This window comes from Eurosta solidaginis, chromosome 4 (genome assembly GCF_040869045.1).
Source record: "Eurosta solidaginis isolate ZX-2024a chromosome 4, ASM4086904v1, whole genome shotgun sequence".
NCBI lineage: Eukaryota > Metazoa > Arthropoda > Insecta > Diptera > Tephritidae > Eurosta > Eurosta solidaginis.
The window spans coordinates 227,397,419-227,418,282 of NC_090322.1; the positions used below are offsets into that span (position 1 = coordinate 227,397,419).

The window sequence follows — 20,864 nt, forward strand, 5'->3', positions numbered from 1 at the left end:
CGTATTTTTTCAAATAAATTTAAGAAAACTGCCTCAAACTTAATTCGATCTCTATTCGCTGATTATTGGGTTAATAACTTAATTTTATAGAAAAAATGACAAAAGCTCGTTACACAAAAGAAGATTTGACAGAAGCGCTTAATGGTGTCACTAATGAAAAAAATAAAAAACAAAAATAAAAAAAAACAAGTAAGGAAGGTTAAGTTCGGGTGTAACCGAACATTACATACTCAGTTGAGAGCTATGGTGACAACATAAGGGAAAATAACCATGTAGCAAAATGAACCGAGGGAAACCCTGGAATGTGTTTGTATGACATGTGTATCAAATGAAAGGCATTAAAGAGTATTTTATGAGGGAGTGGGAAATAGTTTTATAGGTGGACGCCATTTAGGGATATAGCCATAAAGGTGGATCAGGGTTGACTCTAGAATGCGTTTGTACGATATGGGAATCAAATTAACGGTGTTAATGAGTATTTTAAAAGGGAGTAATCCTTAGTTCCATAGGTGGACGCCGTTTCGAGATATCGCCACAAAGGTGGACCAGGGGTGACCCTAGAATTTGTTTGTACAATATGGGCATCAAACGAATGGTGTTAATGAGTATTTTAAAAGGGAGTGGGCCTTAGTTCTATATGTGGATGCCGTTTCGAAATATCGCCATAAAGGTGGACCAGAGGTGACTCTAGAATGCGTTTGTACGATATGGGCATCAAACGAATGGTGTTAATGAGTATTTTAAAAGGGAGTGGGCCTCAGTTCTATAGGTGGATGCCGTTTCGAAATATCGCCATAAAGGTGGACCAGGGTTGACTCTAGAATGTGTTTGTACGATATGGGTATCAAATTATAGGTATTAATGAGGGTTTTAAAAGGGAGTGGTGGTTGTTGTATAGGTGGTCGCCTTTTCGAGATATCGCCATAAAGGTGGACCAGGGGTGACTCTAGAATGCGTTTGTATAATATGGGTATCAAAAGAAAGGTGTTAATGAGTATTTTAAAAGGGAGTAATCCTTAGTTCCATAGGTGGACGCCGTTTCGAGATATCGCCATAAAGGTGGACCAGGGGTGACCCTAGAATTTGTTTGTACAATACGGGCATCAAACGAAAGGTGTTAATGAGTATTTTAAAAGGGAGTGGACCTTAGTTCTATAGGTGGACGCCGTTTCGAAATATCGCCATAAAGGTGGACCAGGGGTGACTCTAGAATGTGTTTGTACGATATGGGTATCAAATTAATGGTATTAATGATGGTTTTAAAAGGGAGTGGTGGTTGTTGTATAGGTGGTCGCATTTTCGAGATATCGCCATAAAGGTGGACCAGGGGTGACCCTAGAATTTGTTTGTACAATATGGGTATCAAAAGAAAGGTGTTAATGAGTATTTTAAAAGGGAGTAATCCTTAGTTCCATAGGTGGACGCCGTTTCGAGATATCGCCATAACGGTGGAGCTGGGGTGACCCTAGAATGCTTTTGTGCAATATGGGTATCAAATGAAAGGTGTTAATGAGTATTTTTAAAAGGCAGTGGGCCTTCGTTCTATAGGTGTTCGCCTTTTCGACATATCGCCATAAAGGTGGACCAGGGGTGACTTTAGAATATGTTTGTACGATATGTGTATCAAATGAAAGGTGTTAATGAGTATTTTAAAAGGGCGTGGGGCTTAGTTCAATAGGTGGACGCCTTTTCGAGATAACGCCACAAAGGTGGACCAGGGGTGACTCTAGAATGAGTTTGTACGATATGGGTATCAAATTAAAGGTATTAATGAGACTTTTAAAAGGGAGTGGTGGTAGTTGTATATGTGAAGGAGTTTTCCAGATATCGACCAAAATGTGGACCAGGGTGACCCAGAACATCATCTGTTGGATACCGCTAATTTATTTATATATATAGTACCTGCCAAGATTTTAAGGGTTTTTTATTTCGCCCTGCAGAACTTTTTCATTTTCTTCTACTTAATATGGTAGGTGTCACAACCATTTTATAAAGTTTTTTCTAAAGTTATATTTCGCGTCAATAAAACAATCCAATTACCTTACCATGTTTCATCCCTTTTTTCGTATTTGGTATAGAATTATGGCATTTTTTTAATTTTTCGTAATTTTTGATATCGAAAAAGTGGGCGTTGTCATAGTCGGATTGCGTTCATTTTTCATACCGAGATAAAGTGAGTTCAAGTAAGCACGCGAACTAAGTTCATTAAAGATATGTCGATTTTTGCTCAAGTTTTTCTTTTATTTTTGTATTTTGTTGCACCATATCATTACTGGCGTTGAATGTTGACATAATTTACTTATATACTGTAAAGATATTAAATTTTTTGTTAAAATTTTACTTTAAAAAAAATTTTTTTTTTAAAAGTGGGCGTGGTGCTTCTCCGATTGTGCTAATTTTTATTAAGCGTACATACAGTAATAGCAGTAACATTCCTGCCAAATTTCATCATGATATCTTCAACGACTGCAAAATTACAGCTTGCAAAAGTTTTAAATTACCTTCTTTTAAAAGTGGGCGGTGCCACGCCCATTGTCCAAAATTTTACTAATTTTCTATTCTGCGTCATAAGGTCAACTCACCTACCAAGTTTCGTCGCTTTATCTGTCTTTTGTAATGAATTATCGCACTTTTTCGGTTTTTCGAAATTTTCGATATCGAAAAAGTGGGCGTGGTAGTCCGATATCGTTCATTTTAAATAGCGATCTGAGATGAGCGCTCAGGAATCTACATACCAAATTTCATCAAGATAACTCAAAATTTACTCAAGTTATCGTGTTAACGGACGGACGGACATGGTTCAATCAAATTTTTTTCGATCCTGATTATTTTGATATATGGAAGTCTATATATATCTCGATTCCTTTATATATGTACAACCAACCGTTATCCAATCAAACTTAATATACTCTGTGAGCTCTGCTTAACTGAGTATAAAAATTTTAGTAATAATAAATAAAAGTAATTTTTAGAAAAGTAACAAGTTACATCAATTGAATAAATTTTTTTTATTGTTTATTTTTGTTTTAAACCTTTTTCATTTAATGTTACTTATTTCATATCAATAATGTCTAAAGTTCTAAGAAATCTTAGATTTAATGAAAAAATACAAAACAAACAAAAAATCAAAAAGAAAATAACAACAAAAAAATAAAAAGTTTTTGAACAGAACGTACATTAAAAAGAAAATAACAACAAAAAAATAAAAATAAAACAATTCAAACGAGGTAATAAGCATAAATCCAAAGAAAAGTTTATTTTGGAAACATTTAAAAAAACCAAATTATTTTTGAATGCACACAAAAATATTATTATAACTGACGCCGACAAAGGAAACAAAACCGTGGTACTATACAAAGAAGAATATACCGAAAAAATTAGGAAAATAATAGACGACAAAAACACATATAAAACACTTAGGAATGATCCTACTAATGAACTCCAAAGGAAAAACAATTGACTAGTAGAAGACTTATACAAAAACAAAGCCATTACCTTAAAAGAAAAACAACAGCTTATGTGCTCAACTGCTAATGCCCCCAGAATGTATGGCTTGCCTAAAATACACAAACCTGGTCATCCATTCCGTCCAATGGTATCGTCCATAAATGTACCATGTTACAGATTATCTAGATATGTTGGATATATCCTCAAAGATTTAATATCTGATGAACTCAATATAAAAAACGCCTTTGAATTCAAAGAAAAAATCAACAATATAAATCTTTCCGACGACGACATACTGGTGTCGTTTGATGTAGTATCATTGTTTACTAATATACCTACGATGGTCGCGATCAAGATAATAATGAAAAAATGGGATGAGATCTCCAGAAGAAACTCCATCACAAAAAAACAATTTCTGGAATTACTGAACTTTTGTTTAAAAGATAATAATTATTTCCTGTGGGGCGATAGGCTTTACGCTCAAACCTATGGAATACCGATGGGAAACCCATTCTCTCCTACTATAGCCGACTTGGTATTGGTGACCTATTAAATGACGCTATGGCAGAACTTAAAGAAAGGTCAAATATAAATATAAAATTATTATGTAAATACGTGGATGATATATTTGCTATCGTAGAGAAGTGACTTAGATCAAATCCTACATACCCTCAACAAGTACCACAACAAACTCAATTTCACGGTGTAAGTTGAAAATAATGGCAGCATCCCCTTTCTAGACACACGTATCTTCAAAATGGACAATAAACTTGTGCTAGATTGGTATACCAAACCCACTTCATCTGGGTGTTTAATTAATTATCTTTCAGCCCAACCCTCTAAATATAAATTGAATACCGCAAAAAACCTCATATATAAAGTGCTGAAAATTTCCCACCAAAAATTCTGGGATAAAAATTTGAAAAAAATCACTAATATATTAATACAAAATAATTACCCTCACACACTCATACAAAATCTAATAAAACAGGAAATGGAACAGGGCTCGAATTACATATTCCGTGATCGAAACGGCAATCGAACGAATAAAGATTACGTGACTGATCGTACGAATGGCAATATTGGTATTATGAGGTACGTTCAGTAACGTATCGTAATTTATGACAGGCAATAATAGATTGAATGGTGATTTGTAATAGATATTTTGACAGTTAAATATGATATTCTAATTGCAAATAAGAAAAATTATTTATTTACATTGTGGAATAAATTCCTAAGCAACTTTTAAAAGGAAAACAGGGGAAAAGAAGTGCTTACAAAGAAATTAACACAGGTATTTCTAGTGATGAGTGCACAATTAATAATAAATATAAAAAAGAGGTGGAAGAGAGTTCCTCCTAGTTGCCAAAACTAAAGTTTTCATTTTACTGATGCTTCTAGTTTTTGCTCGGACCAATTTAATTTACTTAAACCTAATGAATTCAATAAAGTAATATTGTCCGAAATCGTTAATGGAGCACGAATGGAATTTTAGTCCAGTTCTATACGGCAGCATGACACATTCACCATTAAAATAATAAAACAACTTGTGCTAATCTCAAAGGCAAATTTGTCAGCTTCCGTTTTCAGATTTCGCGATCTATCTAAAATATATAATTATAAATACTTTTACTTATTTTATATTTTTACAATTTGTTGTGTACGTTCACTGAACACATAATACGGAATTTTGATAGCAGCTATTCGTTCACGTATCTCGTAATACCAAATAAGTACTTTTAAGGGACGAGTGTTCGGTTCACGGAATACGTAATTCGGGCCCAGATTAAACACACAAAAATCAACAACACTACAGAAAATACCGATGCCAGACCTAAACAATTTTACAGTGTAACATACATACCTAGGCTAACAGACAATTTTAACAAAAGCTTAATCAAAAGCAACAACAACGTATGTTTGGCATATAAATCTAACATAACCCTGTCAAGTATCTACACCAAAACAAAAACCCCGATTCCAACGTCACAACAAAACAATGTAGTTTACGAAATCCAATGCAAGGGAACAGAAAACCAAACATGCAATAAAACATACATAGGGACAACAAAACTTACACTAGGCGTAATACTGTTTTCACACAGAAACTTAATGATCTCATTTCACCTGCTAATGAAATCGTAAATTTTTTGCTTTCACACAGAAGTAAGTGCTCGATTAGTATGAAGGATGAGACAGACAATCATGGCGGAACGATACAAGGTGGGAGCATGGTGACATACCTACAAACAAACAAAATTCCATGTACTTGTAAATTCGATGGACAAATGTCAAAATCGTACTGCGCCGGTAGTTGATGTATCAAATCAAATAAAAAAGGTTATAATCAGTTGTTCGATGCGGCCACCTTGTATCGTTCCGCCATGCAGACAAAGAAATTTGCTTTGAAAACTAAGAAGCGGAAACGGAAGCGGAACGCTGCCAACAGAGTTGCATTGTGCTTTTGACTTCATTAGGCATTCGATTAGCTACTAATGAAATAATAATAGATTCGAATTTTGTAGGGAAGATTGAGCTCAATAAGCGTCTTAATGTAGAAAACTGCCTTTATTATTCAATAAGCCGTCTGTGTGAAAACAGTATAAGATTAAAAGAACATGCTGCAGACATTAAAAACAACAAAAACAGCACAGCACTATCGCAACATACAACAGCCACTGGCCACATAGCTGACATAAACAATGGGAAAATCTTAGACAAAGAAAAACGAGGAAAAGTCAGATTGACACTGGAAAGCTTGCGAATAATGCAAAACAGAAGCCGAACTGTAAACAGGAAAGAGGACACTGATGACATTTCATTCGCTTATTTATTATGTTTATGATAACTGTTGGTTTTTTCTACTTATGGATCAAAGTCTAATTTGACAAGTATACCTAAACAGAAGGGTATCTAAACCTTTTAAATTTTGACTTGAATCTAATTTATTTATTAATGACAACTGTGCATTATGTAAATAATAATTACATATTTATACACATAAATTGTAAGTTTTTTATCTTAACGTGATATTTACACAAAAATTTTTTCAATTTTAAGTTCTATAATTTTCTAGGGCTTGTGGAATAGTGGAGTCCTTTGACTTGCACTAAAGCAAATTTTGGTCATTGCCGCCTATTTCTATTACATACATATACAAAAATAAAAAGCTTTTGAAAAGTACGTAGGTAGGTTGAACTGGCCGGTCCATGAGGACCTCACATAGACTGATTGAGTCCAGAAGTTTGTTGTTTGTTGTTTGAAAAGTACGTACATTAAACTAATTTTTTTTTTACCTGTTTATTTTGGTATTGAAACTCTTTCTTTTATAAAAACAATAACAACAAAAAAATAAAAAAATTTCTAAATATGAATTTCAGTAAATGAATTTGTGTATCTTTAGGAATTTGCCCTTTAAATCAATTATAACTATCTTTTTCCATAAAATTATATTTTAACTAAATACCACGAAATTAGGGACGTTTTACCACGGAATTAGGTACATCGGACAATTTTTTCCACGAAATTAAGTACATTTGAGGTACTCACACATTTTGATTTATACAAATTTAAACATTTGTTAGTTTTGTTTGAAAGTAGATGGAAACTTATCTTAATTGATACCAAGAGTGGCAGCTTGCTTTATTTTTGTTGTGCCTTTATTTAATAACCGCCTAGTGAAGTGAGTATCACTTAGTGATTCTACTAGTCATCACAATATTATTTTTCTATCAATGTTCGGGTCACCAAAAATAATGCAAATCGCTGCGACTTTCAAATCGCAGTTGCAAATCACGATTTTCCTTGGTTCTAACAATAGTTGCTTGCATACCTGCATATCCTTATAACTCACTGTTTTTCGTTTTTGCTTTAGATACCAATGAGACAAACTCACTTGCCAAATGGAGTTCGCTTGAGCTACTCGGCGAAGGTGATGACAGCCCACCTCCAACAAGTGGCGTGGCTTACAAAGATAGTGAAAAAGATAGCATTTTCAATCAGGACTTCCTTATGCGCGTTGCTTCCGAACGTGGCAATAAGCGTCAACTTCGTTCCTCGGCTAGCATAGATCGTGCACATGAAACTTCACCGCTAGGTTCGCCAGGTGCACCATCTTGTTGCACCACTATACTCATACTCGTTGTACATGCGGGCAGCGTTTTAGGTAAGACGTGAGAAGTAAATGCTTACAAAATGAAGCTAATAATGTTTTTTTTTTTTGTTTTTTTTGTTCATTTCAGACGCCATCAGTGAGCTGACCGCCAAGAAGTCAGACATTACCACATTTCGCGGCGCTTTCGAGGGGGTTATGCGTCAACATTATCCAAGTTTGCTGAGTCATGTCACAATAAAAATGGTTCCATGTCCTTCCATTTGTACCGATGCATTAGGAATACTCTCTAGCCTTAGTCCGGGGTTTCAAAGGGTTGTGTAGCGCAATATATAGCTTCTCCAACCCAATTGTCAACCTCACCTTCGAGCGGCGAATCCCGTTTCACTAACAGACGAGGCTCTGGCGACCCCAAGCTCCTCATGGAACTTGGGGGTGGGAAGGGAGGGATGGCCTGAAGGTTTATTGCGGCCATATAAATCGTTCCCGAGATGGTCGGGCCAGCACCTTAATGGTGCTGTGCTACCGGAGCGTATCGGATCTGTATCCGACAAAGGACCATCACATCGATAACACTCCCCAAAGCCTTCGGGGAGTAACCTAATCGCTACAACAACAACAACAACAGCCTTAGTCCATACTCATTTGATGCTTCGCCATCGGCAGCCGATATATAGCCGATGTACCTATTGGCGCAATACCGTTGCTATCGGTGGCATCACCAGAATTTCAAGATATCGTTAATAAGACAGTGACAGCAGCAAATATTGTTTATCATGAATTTATGAAATCTGAAGAGTCACGGTTTCGCCGGTCAAGTGGTAATGCTGGGTGATTCTATGGGTCCGCTGTTGGCTTATGAAGCGTTGTGCCGCGGTAATTCCTCTGATGGTGGTGGTGCTGATGATTTTGGTGGCGGTAGCCGTTCATCGCGCACAGATGACGATGAACGTTTTGTCGATTCAGATTTGGATGCGAAACGTTTATTGGTTGCGCCATCGCCACGTCGTCGACGCTCCTCATCGAGTGATTCGCGTGGTAATAAGCTGGAGTTTGAAGTGGGTGATTTTTTTATGTTTGGCTCACCGCTTTCCATTGTGTTGGCAAGCGGGTAAGTTGCGCTTGAAGTTTGTAAAGTTTTGCCACTTATATTAATGAGTTGTGTATCTTTCGCACAGCCATGGTCCGACCAAACTGTAATCAAGTGTACAATTTATTCCAATATACCGATCCAATTGCTTCCCGTCTGGAGCCATTGCTCAGCGCCAGGTTTTCCATGTTGGCACCAGTAAATGTTCCACGCTATGCTAAGTATCCATTAGGCAATGGGCAGCCTTATCATTTATGTGAGTTTCTAATTAATAGAAAATTTTTCAATATATTTATTTACCTTTTTTTACAGTGGAGGTCATTCAGTCTCACCCACAGCATTTTAACGATGCCAACAATATATTTAGTGGCAGACGTTTATCGGATGCTTCCATGCAAAGTACTATATCTGGTCTAATTGAAATTATATCGCTAAGTACAATCCACTCACGTAAGTTGCTAGTTAATTTAGAAAGCTTGAGCATAAGTTTTAGAGAGAAAGTTTCCCTAAACATAACACGTTACTCTTATAAAGCCTTGTAGCACTGCAAAGCAACTCACACTTGGAAAATAACTATAACATAATTACATTAGAATGGACCAGTTTCTTTTGGCGACATTTTTTCTATCAGATTGTTTTAGTGAAAATAAGTCCAAGAAGCCTTTTTCGAAAATGAAAGAACAAAAGCTAACACAAGTTTCGAAAACTCGAAATGAGTTCGCAATATCCTTCAATATAAGAGCAAAGTAGTTAGCTTCTTTGGCTTAAGTCTCAAAATTGGTAATGCATTTCTTTTTGCCTTAGAATTTTATGTGATATGTTTATCTGACAAAAATAATTTTGAAAATGTTGCTTAAAAACCTAATTTACATCCAATATTGATATTTGTAAAATTAGACTTATTAATCATATAAATTACATATATACATTATATCTGCAGTCCAAATGAAATGGTGGGGCACAAAACGTTTAGATTACGCTTTATATTGCCCGGAAGGTTTGAGTAATTTTCCAGCTCACGCTTTGCCGCATTTGTTCCATGCCAGTTATTGGGAAAGCGCCGATGTGATTGCATTCATTTTGCGACAGGTGAGTATTGGTTATTTTAAAGAAAAAAATTTGATTAGGTGTTTTTTATTTTGGTGAGAGCTTGAGGTTTAGAGAAAAAACATATGTACCGTAGAGTTCAACAACCTCGAGAACATGTGACAGAATATAAACCGATGATATCTCGAAAAAAAAAATACTTCTAATAGGGTCTACACACAGTGAATCAGATTCAAGAGTCAGTTTCGATGTGTAAGTGAAAATATTTTAGTATTAGTCCCACAGACATGACTCTAGCTGACTCGTACACCTACAAAGCTGACTCGCTAGTGAGATGCACCGTAAGAACTGATTATCAGTTCAGCGGACCAGGGAAAACAGCTGATCTGCAGCGTCGCCCGTTCATTAGAAAAATCAAAATTTCTTTCTCCAACTTCTTGAGACTAACAGAATCCAGAATGTATAAATAAGATATTAGCTGACATGACAATTTGGCGTTAAACGGAGTCAAATCTGGCCTAACATATAACAGGGACTTTATTACCGAAGTGGTTGACTTATACAAAATATAAGATATACTTCGGGCGAGGAATGAAAGGAGATCATGGGCTTCGTCGTACTCGAAGCAGCAGCTACCCTGCTCCAAAACAATAAAATCTTAGAGGTCAATGTAACGATTTTTGCTTGCACCCGCGATATCTTGCAAGGAGGGGTCGAGCTGGGCTGGCGTTCATAAAGTATCTCGATATTCCGAAATGGATATAAACGAGGTCGGCAGTCACAAGCGACCATCATTAACAAACTTGATCGCACCTAACCGAAATGATTGTCCGGTATTGAGGTTCTTATGACAATGTTTGTGAAAGGCGTGAAATTTTTTCTTATGATTAACATATTGCACTAATTCACCGATTTTCATACAAGAGCATATGCTCACAGCGTTCCATCTGCAGAAGTTGTCGGGATGAGGAGAAAGAGTAGTCGTTTCATCACTTCCTCCGCTAATTGGAGAATAATAATATAATTCACAATATTAACTTGTTCTAGTGGTATGGTGAATAGTTCCCATTAATGCCCTCTCAACCTATGCAGTTTCGTAGTCCTTGGATAAAAACTACGGGTCATGATAAATTTATAGAGTACTTAAAAAAAACAAGACTCCATCACTGTACTTCGTACAAGCTTTCCTATTTATATCTGTTCTTAAACGAGTTCATAAAACGTGTCTGTCCCCATTTGTCATCTATCTACTGTTCCCAACTAAAGTTTCAAGGCTTTAACATAAGATCAGTTTTCAGATTTTATTTATATATTTCTATTGTTTAATCCGGGATCCACCTTTCATCTCATATATTGAGAACGGAGGAGACATTCTTAGTTTCTTCAACCTTTTTGCTTTGAACTGTTCCCAAGCGAATTTTTGAAATGATTATGATCCTTTTTAAATGCTAGCCTTGAAGGCCACTGTTCAATGTCTGACGTTGACACTTTTTCGTAGTACAGAAAGTCACAAATATTGATAATTTTCTTCATTGACCCTGAAAAAATATAAGTCAAATCGTGTCACCTCACGAGGCCAACAATAGATAAATTGGTTCCTAAGAGCTTAAAAATAAAGAGAATTATTAAATCTTCTAAACAAATTCTAATTTTTTCCATAAAAAAAGTTTATGAATTACAACAAAATTCCGCTATTTCCAGATTGGCAAATTCGATGGCATTCCATTTGTCGGATCTGCTGATGACAAAGACACCGTCACCTTCCATCCGAGTCAGCCACGTGAGAAGTGGATGAAAAAGCGTACTTCCGTCAAGCTGAAAAACGTTGCTGCCAATCATCGAGCCAACGATGTCATTGTGTTAGAGGGACGTGAACAATGTTTGAATGCCCGTTTTATGTACCGCCCACTCGATATGATCACTTTGCATGGCGAAAAAGTCAATATACATTTAATGAAAGATCCACCAGCTGGCGAATGGACATTCCTTGCCACCGAATTGACTGATAAAACGGGACGTATCTCATATAGCATACCCGATCGAGTTGCATTGGGCTATGGTATTTATCCAGTGAAAATAATTGTACGCGGTGATCATGCATCAGTCGATTGTTATTTGGCCATTGTACCACCAATGACCGAATGCGTGGTATTTAGTATTGATGGTTCCTTTACGGCATCGATGTCGGTGACGGGGCGTGATCCAAAAGTACGTGCTGGTGCAGTTGATGTATGTCGGCATTGGCAAGAGTTGGGATATTTGCTGATCTACATTACAGGACGTCCAGATATGCAACAACAGCGAGTAGTCTCATGGTTAAGTCAACACAATTTTCCACATGGTCTTATTTCATTCGCCGATGGGCTATTGACAGATCCATTGGGTCACAAGACCGCTTATTTAAATAATTTAGTTCAAAATCATGGAATCTCTATAGTCGCCGCATATGGTAGCAGCAAAGATATAACGGTCTATACGAATGTGGGTTTGCGTCCAGATCAAATATTTATTGTAGGCAAAGTAAGTTGGTATGCGTGAAAGTGTGATACAAAATAATAGATTTTTTTCCTTTTTTTAATACACATTTTAGGTTAGTAAAAAATTGCAATCGAATGCTACGGTGCTAAGCGATGGTTATGCTGCCCATTTGGCTGGTTTACAAGTAATGGGCGGCTCACGTCCTGCCAAAGGCAATGCACGCATGGTAATTCCGCGTGGTTGCTTCAATTTACCTGGGCAAGCTTCGAATCTACGGCGCAGAAGGTATGTGGATGTGCATATAGTTTAGTGTGTCCATTGTTTTATTTGTTGTAGTGTCGTCAACAGTATACGTATTAATACTAATATTTAGTTGTACATACATATATGTATATACTATAAATATTAAACAACTATTTTAGATCTATTTAATTTAAACGATTTTGTCGGTTTGATCACAAACAAATCGCTGACTTTGTTTGGTTGAGTGTTTATTCTTAAACGATACAGAATTTTCAAATTAAATGACACGGAGCAAATGAAACTTTTTTAAACCAAATTAACCTTTTTCGATTCAAATTAAACTTTTTTTCAAGTCAAAGTAAACTTTTTTTTATCACACCAAACTTTTTTCAGAGTGAATGAGACCTTTTTAAACCAAATTAAACTTTTTTCGGTTCAATTTAAACTTTTTTCAAATCAAATGAAAATTTTTCAAGTCAAATGAAATTTTTTTAAATCATTTTTTTTTTTAAATCAAATAAAACTCAAGTTAAATGAAACTTTTTGCAAAGCAAATGAACTTTTTAAATATAGTGAAACTTTATTTAAGTCAAATGAATTTTTTTTCCAATCAAATGAAACTTTTCCAGAGCAAATCAATTTTTTTTTGCCAAATCAAATTAATTTATTTTCAAATCAAATAAAACTTTTTTCAAATCAAACGAAAACTAATTTCAAATTAGATAAAATTTTCAAAGCAAATGAAACTTTTTTTAAACCAAATAAAACTTTTTTTCATATTATACTTTTTTTAAATCAAATGAAACTTTTTTTAAATCAAAAGAACCTGTTTTCCCAAAAGATGAAATTTTTTTCAAAGCAAATGAAACTTTTTTCATGTCAAAATAAACTTTTTTTCAAATCAAATGAAACTTTTGTCATATCAAATGAAACTTTCCACTTCAAATGAAGATATTTTCATTTAAGCGAAACTATTTAAATTTAGCCTGTGGAAATCAGACACTGCCACCTAATTCCAAGTTGTTCATGGTGAGTTTAAGGTGCAGTTAAGTGAAGCTCTGTTTGCTCCTAACACTTTGGTCGTTTCAATAAAATTGAATAAATAAAATGGCAAATTTAAAATCTAGTCAACTTTATCCATATTTTGCTTAGACCTCAGTCATATGCAGGCATGAGCGGCGCTTGACCCAATTGTTATACTATTCAATAAAAAAATGAAAATTGAACTGTATTACTTTACAAAGATTAGAAGGTTTAATGTGGTCATATTAATCGTTCCCGAGATGGTCGGGCTAATACTTTAATGGTGTTTGTTACCGGAACGTACCTGATCTGTATCCGGCAAAGCCTTCGGGGAATGTCTTTATCATTAATAAAACCACAACAACAACCAAACATTATTTAGTAAAGCAAGAATTTTAAGAATATTTTGAAAAAAGTTAAAATTTATTCAAAACTTCTTTAAAACACTCCTCTATGCCGCCGAACTATGAAAGCACGGTGAACTGTTACACACTTTCTATGTTTCCGTGGTATTTAATTCCTTCTTTGCTCTACCAGTTTCAAAATAAGGCTAGGTAAAAAACATTGACCGACGAGCCTTCATTCTCCATATTGAAGTTAAGCATTATTTGTGATCAAGACCATGTCTCATATCACTTACATGTATGTATAACTTATTGTTGTGATAATATCCACACTTATATACGCAGAAATAAGGATGAATGTAAGTCCATAAACTGCAACATTTTTCTTTGAGTGTACTTTAAGTTCTTTTGCTATTTTTATAAATATAATTATATACTCAGTTGTGCTTAGCAGGCATTAACAATTGAAATGTGTAACTTGGTAATCAGATCAACATCCTACTAAAAATTTGTGAAATCGGATAATAACTACGTAAATTTTTTATGTATGGAAAGTCTAGAAGAATAACATACACTTGTATAACTCAGTAAATATTTGACAAATCAAAAATTACAAAATGCTGCAGGTTAAGCATATTAATTGTTTGACCTCTTTGATAATGGCGGAGTGCTCAAAATTCAGCCAGGTATTGCAAGTAGTTGAATTGCAACGCTACCAGACTATAAGAAAAAAGTGTTGATTTTACAACTGAAGTGCGGGTCAATTCAATTGTATCCATCGCAAATTGCTGTTGAATCAATTTCGCACAAGTTGTTGATTCTGAATTCATCGTTTCAACAGTCAAATCAACAGAAAACAAGTAAGGTCGGGACTGTCTTCGGCTGTGCCGAAGACTTCATACCTTTCATGAATGGGGCTGAACAATAATCTTATCCCGTTCGTAATCTCCAAATAATCGGATGTATAAGATAAGAAATATATAGTGAACAGATGTACATACCTAAACGATTTTTAAGATAAATATAAAATAAACAAGTAAGGAAGGCTAAGTTCGGGTGTAACCGAACATAACATACTCAGTTGAGAGCTATGGAAACAAAATAAGGAAAATCAATCTGGGGTAACCCTGGAATGTGGTTGTATAACATGTGTATCAAATGAAAGGTATTAAAGAGTATTTTAAGAGAGAGTAGGCCATAGTTCTATGGATGAACGCCATTTAGGGATATCGCCATAAAGATGGACCAGGGCTGACTCTAGAATTTGTTTGTACGATATGGGTATCAAATGAAAGGTGTTACTGAGCATTTTAAGAGGGAGTGGGCCTTAGGTCTATCGGTGGACGCCTTTTCGAGATATCGCCATTAGGGTGGGCCAGGGGTGACTCTAGAATGTTTGTACGGTATGGGTATCAAACGAAAGGTGTTACTGAGAATTTTAAGAGGGAGTGGGCATGAGGTCTATAGGTGGACGCCTTTTCGAGATATCGTCATTAGGGTGGGCCAGGGGTGACTCTAGAATATGTTTGTACGATATGGGTATCAAATGAAAGCTGTTAATGAGTATTTTGAAAAGGAGTGATCCTTAGTTCCATAGGTGGACGCCGTTTCGAGATATCGCCATAAAGGTGGACCAGGGGTGTCTCTAGAATGTGTTTGTACGATATGGGAATCAAATGAAAGGTGTTACTGAGCATTTTAAGAGGGAGTGGGCATTAGGTCTATAGGTGGACGCCTTTTCGAGATATCGCCATTAGGGTGGGCCAGGGGTGACTCTAGAATGTTTGTACGGTATGGGTATCAAACGAAAGGTGTTACTGAGAATTTTAAGAGGGAGTGGGCATGAGGTCTATAGGTGGACGCCTTTTCGAGATATCGTCATTAGGGTGGGCCAGGGGTGACTCTAGAATGTGTTTGTACGATATGTGCATCAAACGAAAGGTGTTACTGAGCATTTTAAGAGGGAGTGGGCATTAGGTCTATAGGTGGACGCCCTTTCGAGATATCGCCATTAGGGTGGGCCAGGGGTGACTCTAGAATGTTTGTACGATATGGGTATCAAACGAAAGGTGTTACTGAGCATTTTAAGAGGGAGTGGGCATTAGGTCTATAGGTGGACGCCTTTCGAGATATCGCCATTAGGGTGGGCCAGGGGTGACTCTAGAATGTGTTTGTACGATATGGGTATCAAATGAAAGGTGGTAAGGAGTATTTTAAAAGGGAGTAATCCTTAGTTCTATAGGTGGACGCCTTTTCGAGATATCGCCATAAAGGTGGTCCAAGGGTGACTCTAGAATATTTGTACGATATGGGTATCAAACGAAAGGTGTTACTGAGCATTTTAAGAGGGAGTGGGCATTAGGTCTATAGGTGGACGCCTTTTCAAGATATCGCCATTAGGGTGGGCCAGGGTGACTCTAGAATGTGTTTGTACGATATGGGTATCAAATGAAAGGTGGTAATGAGTATTTTAAAAGGGAGTAATCCTTAGTTCTATAGGTGGACGCCTTTTCGAGATATCGCCATTAGGGTGGAGCAGGTGTGACTCTAGAATGTTTGTACGATATGGGTATCAAACGAAAGGTGTTACTGAGCATTTTAAGAGGGAGTGGGCATTAGGTCTATAGGTGGACGCCTTTTCGATATATCGTCATTAGGGTGGGACAGGGGTGACTCTAGAATGTTTGTACGATATGGGTATCAAACGAAAGGTGTTACTGAGCATTTTAAGAGGGAGTGGACATTAGTTCTATAGGTGGACGCCTTTTCGAGATATCGCCATTAGGATGGGCCAGGGGTGACTCTAGAATGTTTGTTCGATATGGGTATCAAACGAAAGGTGTTACTGAGCATTTTAAGAGGGAGTGGACATTAGGTCTATAGGTGGACGCCTTTTCGAGATATCGCCATTAGGGTTGGCCAGGGTGACTCTAGAATGTGTTTGTACGATATGGGTATCAAATGAAAGGTGGTAATGAGTATTTTAAAAGGGAGTAATCCTTAGTTCTATAGGTGGACGCCTTTTCGAAATATCGCCATTAGGGTGGGCCAGGTGTGACTCTAGAATGTTTGTACGATATGGGTATCAAACGAAAGGTGTTACTGAGCATTTTAAGAGGGAGTGGGCATTAGGTCTATAGGTGGACGCCTTTTCGAGATATCGCCATTAGGGTGGGCCAGGGTTGACTCTAGAATGTTTGTACGATATGGGTATCAAACGAAAGGTGTTACTGAGCATTTTAAGAGGGAGTGGACACTAGTTCTATAGGTGGACGCCTTTTCGAGATATCGCCATTAGGGTGGGCCAGGGGTGACTCTAGAATGTTTGTACGATATGGGTATCAAACCAAAGGTGTTACTGAGCATTTTAAGAGGGAGTGGGCATTAGATCTATAGGTGGACGCCTTTTCGAGATATCGCCATTAGGGTGGGACAGGGGTGACTCTGGTATGTTTTTGTACGATATGGATATCAAATTAAAGGTATTAATGAGGGTTTTAAAAGCGAGTGGCCCTTAGATGTATATGTGAAGGCGTTCTCGCGATATCGACCAAAATGTGGACCAGGTGATCCAGAAAATCATCTGTCGGGTGCTGCTAATTTATTTATATATGCAATGCCACTAACAGTATTCCTGCCAAGATTCCAAGGGCTGTTGATTTCGCCTTGTAGAACTTTTTCATTTTCTTCTACTTAATATGGTAGGTGTCACACCCATTTTACAAAGTTTTTTCCAAAGTTATATTTTGCGTCAATAAACCAATCCAGTTACCATGTTTCATCCCTTTTTTCGTATTTGGTATAGAATTATGGCATTTTTTTCATTTTTCGTAATTTTCGATATCGATGAAGTGGGCGTGGTTATGGTCAGATTTCGCCCATTTTTTATACCAAAAAAAAGTGAGTTCAGGTAAGTACGTGGGCTAAGTTTAGTAAAGATATATCGGATTTTGCTCAAGTTATTGTGTTAACGGCCGAGCGGAAGGACAGACGGTGGACTGTGTATAAAAACTGGGCGTGGCTTCCACCGATTTCGCCCATTTTCACAGAGAACAGTTACCGTCATAGAATCTATGCTCCTACCAAATTTGAGAAGGATTGGTAAATTTTTGTTCGACTTATGGCAATAAAAGTATTCTGGACAAACTAAATGAAAATGGGCGGAGCCACGCCCATTTTGAAATTTTCTTTTATTTTTGTATTTTGTTGCATCATATCATTACTGGAGTTGAATTTTGACTTAATTTACTTATATACAGTAAAGATATTAAATTTTTTGTTAAAATTTGAATTTAAAAAAAATTTTTTTTAAAAAGTGGGCGCGTTCTTCATCCAATTTTGCTAATTTTTATTTAGCACATATAGGGTAATAGTAGTAACGTTCCTGCCAAATTTCATCATGATATCTTCAACGACTGCCAAATTACAGCTTGCAAAACTTTTAAATTACCTTCTTGTAAAAGTGGACGGTGCCACGCCCATTGTCCAAAATCTTACTAATTTTCTATTCTGTGTCATAACGTCAACCCATCTACCAAGTTTCGTCGCTTTATCTGTCTTTTGTAATGAATTATCGCACTTTTTCGGTTTTTCGAAATTCGAAAAAGTGGGCGTGGTTATAGTCCGATATCGTTCATTTTAAATAGCGATCTGAGATGAGTGCTCAGGAACCTACATACCAAATTTCATCAAGATACCTCAAAATTTACTCAAGTTATCGTGTTAACGGGCGGACGGACGGACGGACGGACGGACGGACATGGCTCAATCAAATTTTTTTTCGATCCTGATTATTTTGATATATGGAAGTCTATATCTATCTCGATTCCTTTATATATGTACAACCAACCGTTATCCAATCAAACTTAATATACTCTGTGAGCTCTGCTCAACTGAGTATAAAAATGGCAAAAACCCCCTTATCTGAACGATCGGTTGTATGGGATATATACTATATATAGCTCCGATCAAAGTGATTTTTTCAGAAAATCTTCTATGATAAATTAGAATACATATCACGGAGTTTCACGTTTATACTTTCTAAATTGCGACAGGAATGACCAAAATCGTCTTATCTGAAAGATCGGTTGTATGGGAGATATATGTTATAGTGGTCCGATCCTACCGGATCCCACAAATATCTAATATAATACAAAAATACATCCTTGTGCCAATTTCATTGAGATATCTCAAAATTTGAGGGACTAATTTGCGTTCAAACAGACAGACGGACGGACGGACAAACGGATATGGCTATATCAACTCAGTTCGTCGCCCTGATCAATTCTGTATACTTAATGGTGAGTCTATCTTCTATATTTCTCAACGTTACAAACATCGGACCAAAGTTGATATGCCATTTCATGTTCATGAAAGGTATAAAAAATTCATCATACGTAAGCCAAAGCTCTGTTAACTTAACAATTGTTACTGTCACTATAACAATACCAAAGAAAACCTTTAAAATAACGGCCTTTATATGACGAAGGATTCTACTATGGTCATAATAATAGGGTAGTGAGCGCCGTAAGCGTAAGTTCCTCTTTGAATTTGTATTTGCATAATATTGACAGTTGCACCTGGCCTATAAAATCAGCTCTTTTAACAGAAAACATCAGTTAGATTGTTTGAGAACCTGTTAAAATAACTAAACATATTTGTTTTCTTTACAAAAAACTCGGTTTAATAATTCAAAATTTAAGATTTGTTGATTTTACTAGCGGCCGCCGTGGTGTGTTGGTAGCGTGCTCTGCATACCACGCCGTATGCCCTGGGTTCGCACCCCGGACAAAGCAACATCAAAATTTTAGAAATAAGGTTTTCAATTAGAAGAAATTTTTAAGTAAGCGATGTCGCCCCTCGGCAGTGTTTGGCAAGCGCTCCGGGTGTATTTCTGTATTTCTGTAGGTTCCGTCCGGCCAATTTGTAGGGAAAATCAAGAGAGCACGACGCAAATTGGAAGAGAAGCTCGGCCTTAGATCTCTTCGGAGAATATCGCGTCTTACATTTATTTATTTATTTACTAGCTTATTTTTTGTCAGTGAAGCTTCACGCCCTACTGATATAAAGTCATAAAAATAATAATCTCCGGAGCTATTTGTATCACCCACCCAATATTTTTTCTCGAGGCAGAAAAAACTATATAAAAGTGAAAGGAAATAGATGGAAAAAGAAATAAAAAAAGAGACGAAAACAAAAAGGCAATAAAAAATAATAAATGTAAGGCGTTTCTCTTCCAATTTGCGTCATACTCCTTGTAATTTTTCTTACAAATTGTCGAGACGGAACCTACTTTTTTTATCCCGACTATGAATGGCATCTGCTCGCGCAGATGAGTTTTCACTGAGAGCTTTTCATAGCAGAAATACATTCGGAGTGCTTGCCAAATACTGCCTAGTGGCTACCCCGCCTATAAAAGTTTTCTTCTAATTGAAAAAACTTTATTTCTAAAATTTTGATGTGGCTTTGCTTGGCGCGTGAACCCAGGATCTTCGTTGTGATAGGCGGAGTACGCTACCATCACACCACGGCGGCCAACCAAAAGGCAATAAGATAGAGGAATTGGAACGAGAAGGAAAAGGAAAAGAAAAATTAAGAGGAGTATCAGTTATATCAGAAATAAAAAGATAAAAACAGATAAGAATAGGAAATGAGAAAGAAATAGATACGAGCCGGACCCGTACGCATCTTGCGCAACCAATATAAAAGTCTCTTATCAAATATCAACGGAAATCAGCTGTTCTGTCAATCAATTAAAACTTACAGCTTGCGCTGCCATCTGGCTATGGTAGCAACTGCCGGTAATGCAGTGCAAATATTCACAATAGTGACATAGTACAAATAGATAGCACACAAAGAAAAGCTCACAATCGTTTATTTTTAACAAATTATTTTCATAAAATATAGCTAAACAAAAGCACTACGACCAAAATTTCCCAAAGTCGCTAATAGCCCGAATCTCCATCTTTACAACCAAATCTTTATTTCTAGATTTGGATTACAAATAAGAGCGAAAAAAGGACCCGTACTCAAAAACAGCAATTAGAAATAATATATATGATAGGAAAACGATATAATAATA

The 20,864-nt window shown here is 36.5% G+C and overlaps 1 pseudogene; it reads left to right on the forward strand.

Moving 5' to 3' along the window:
- The window catches only part of LOC137251046 (protein retinal degeneration B-like), a 71,144-nt pseudogene that overhangs the window by 39,691 nt on the left and 10,589 nt on the right, over positions 1-20,864 (forward strand).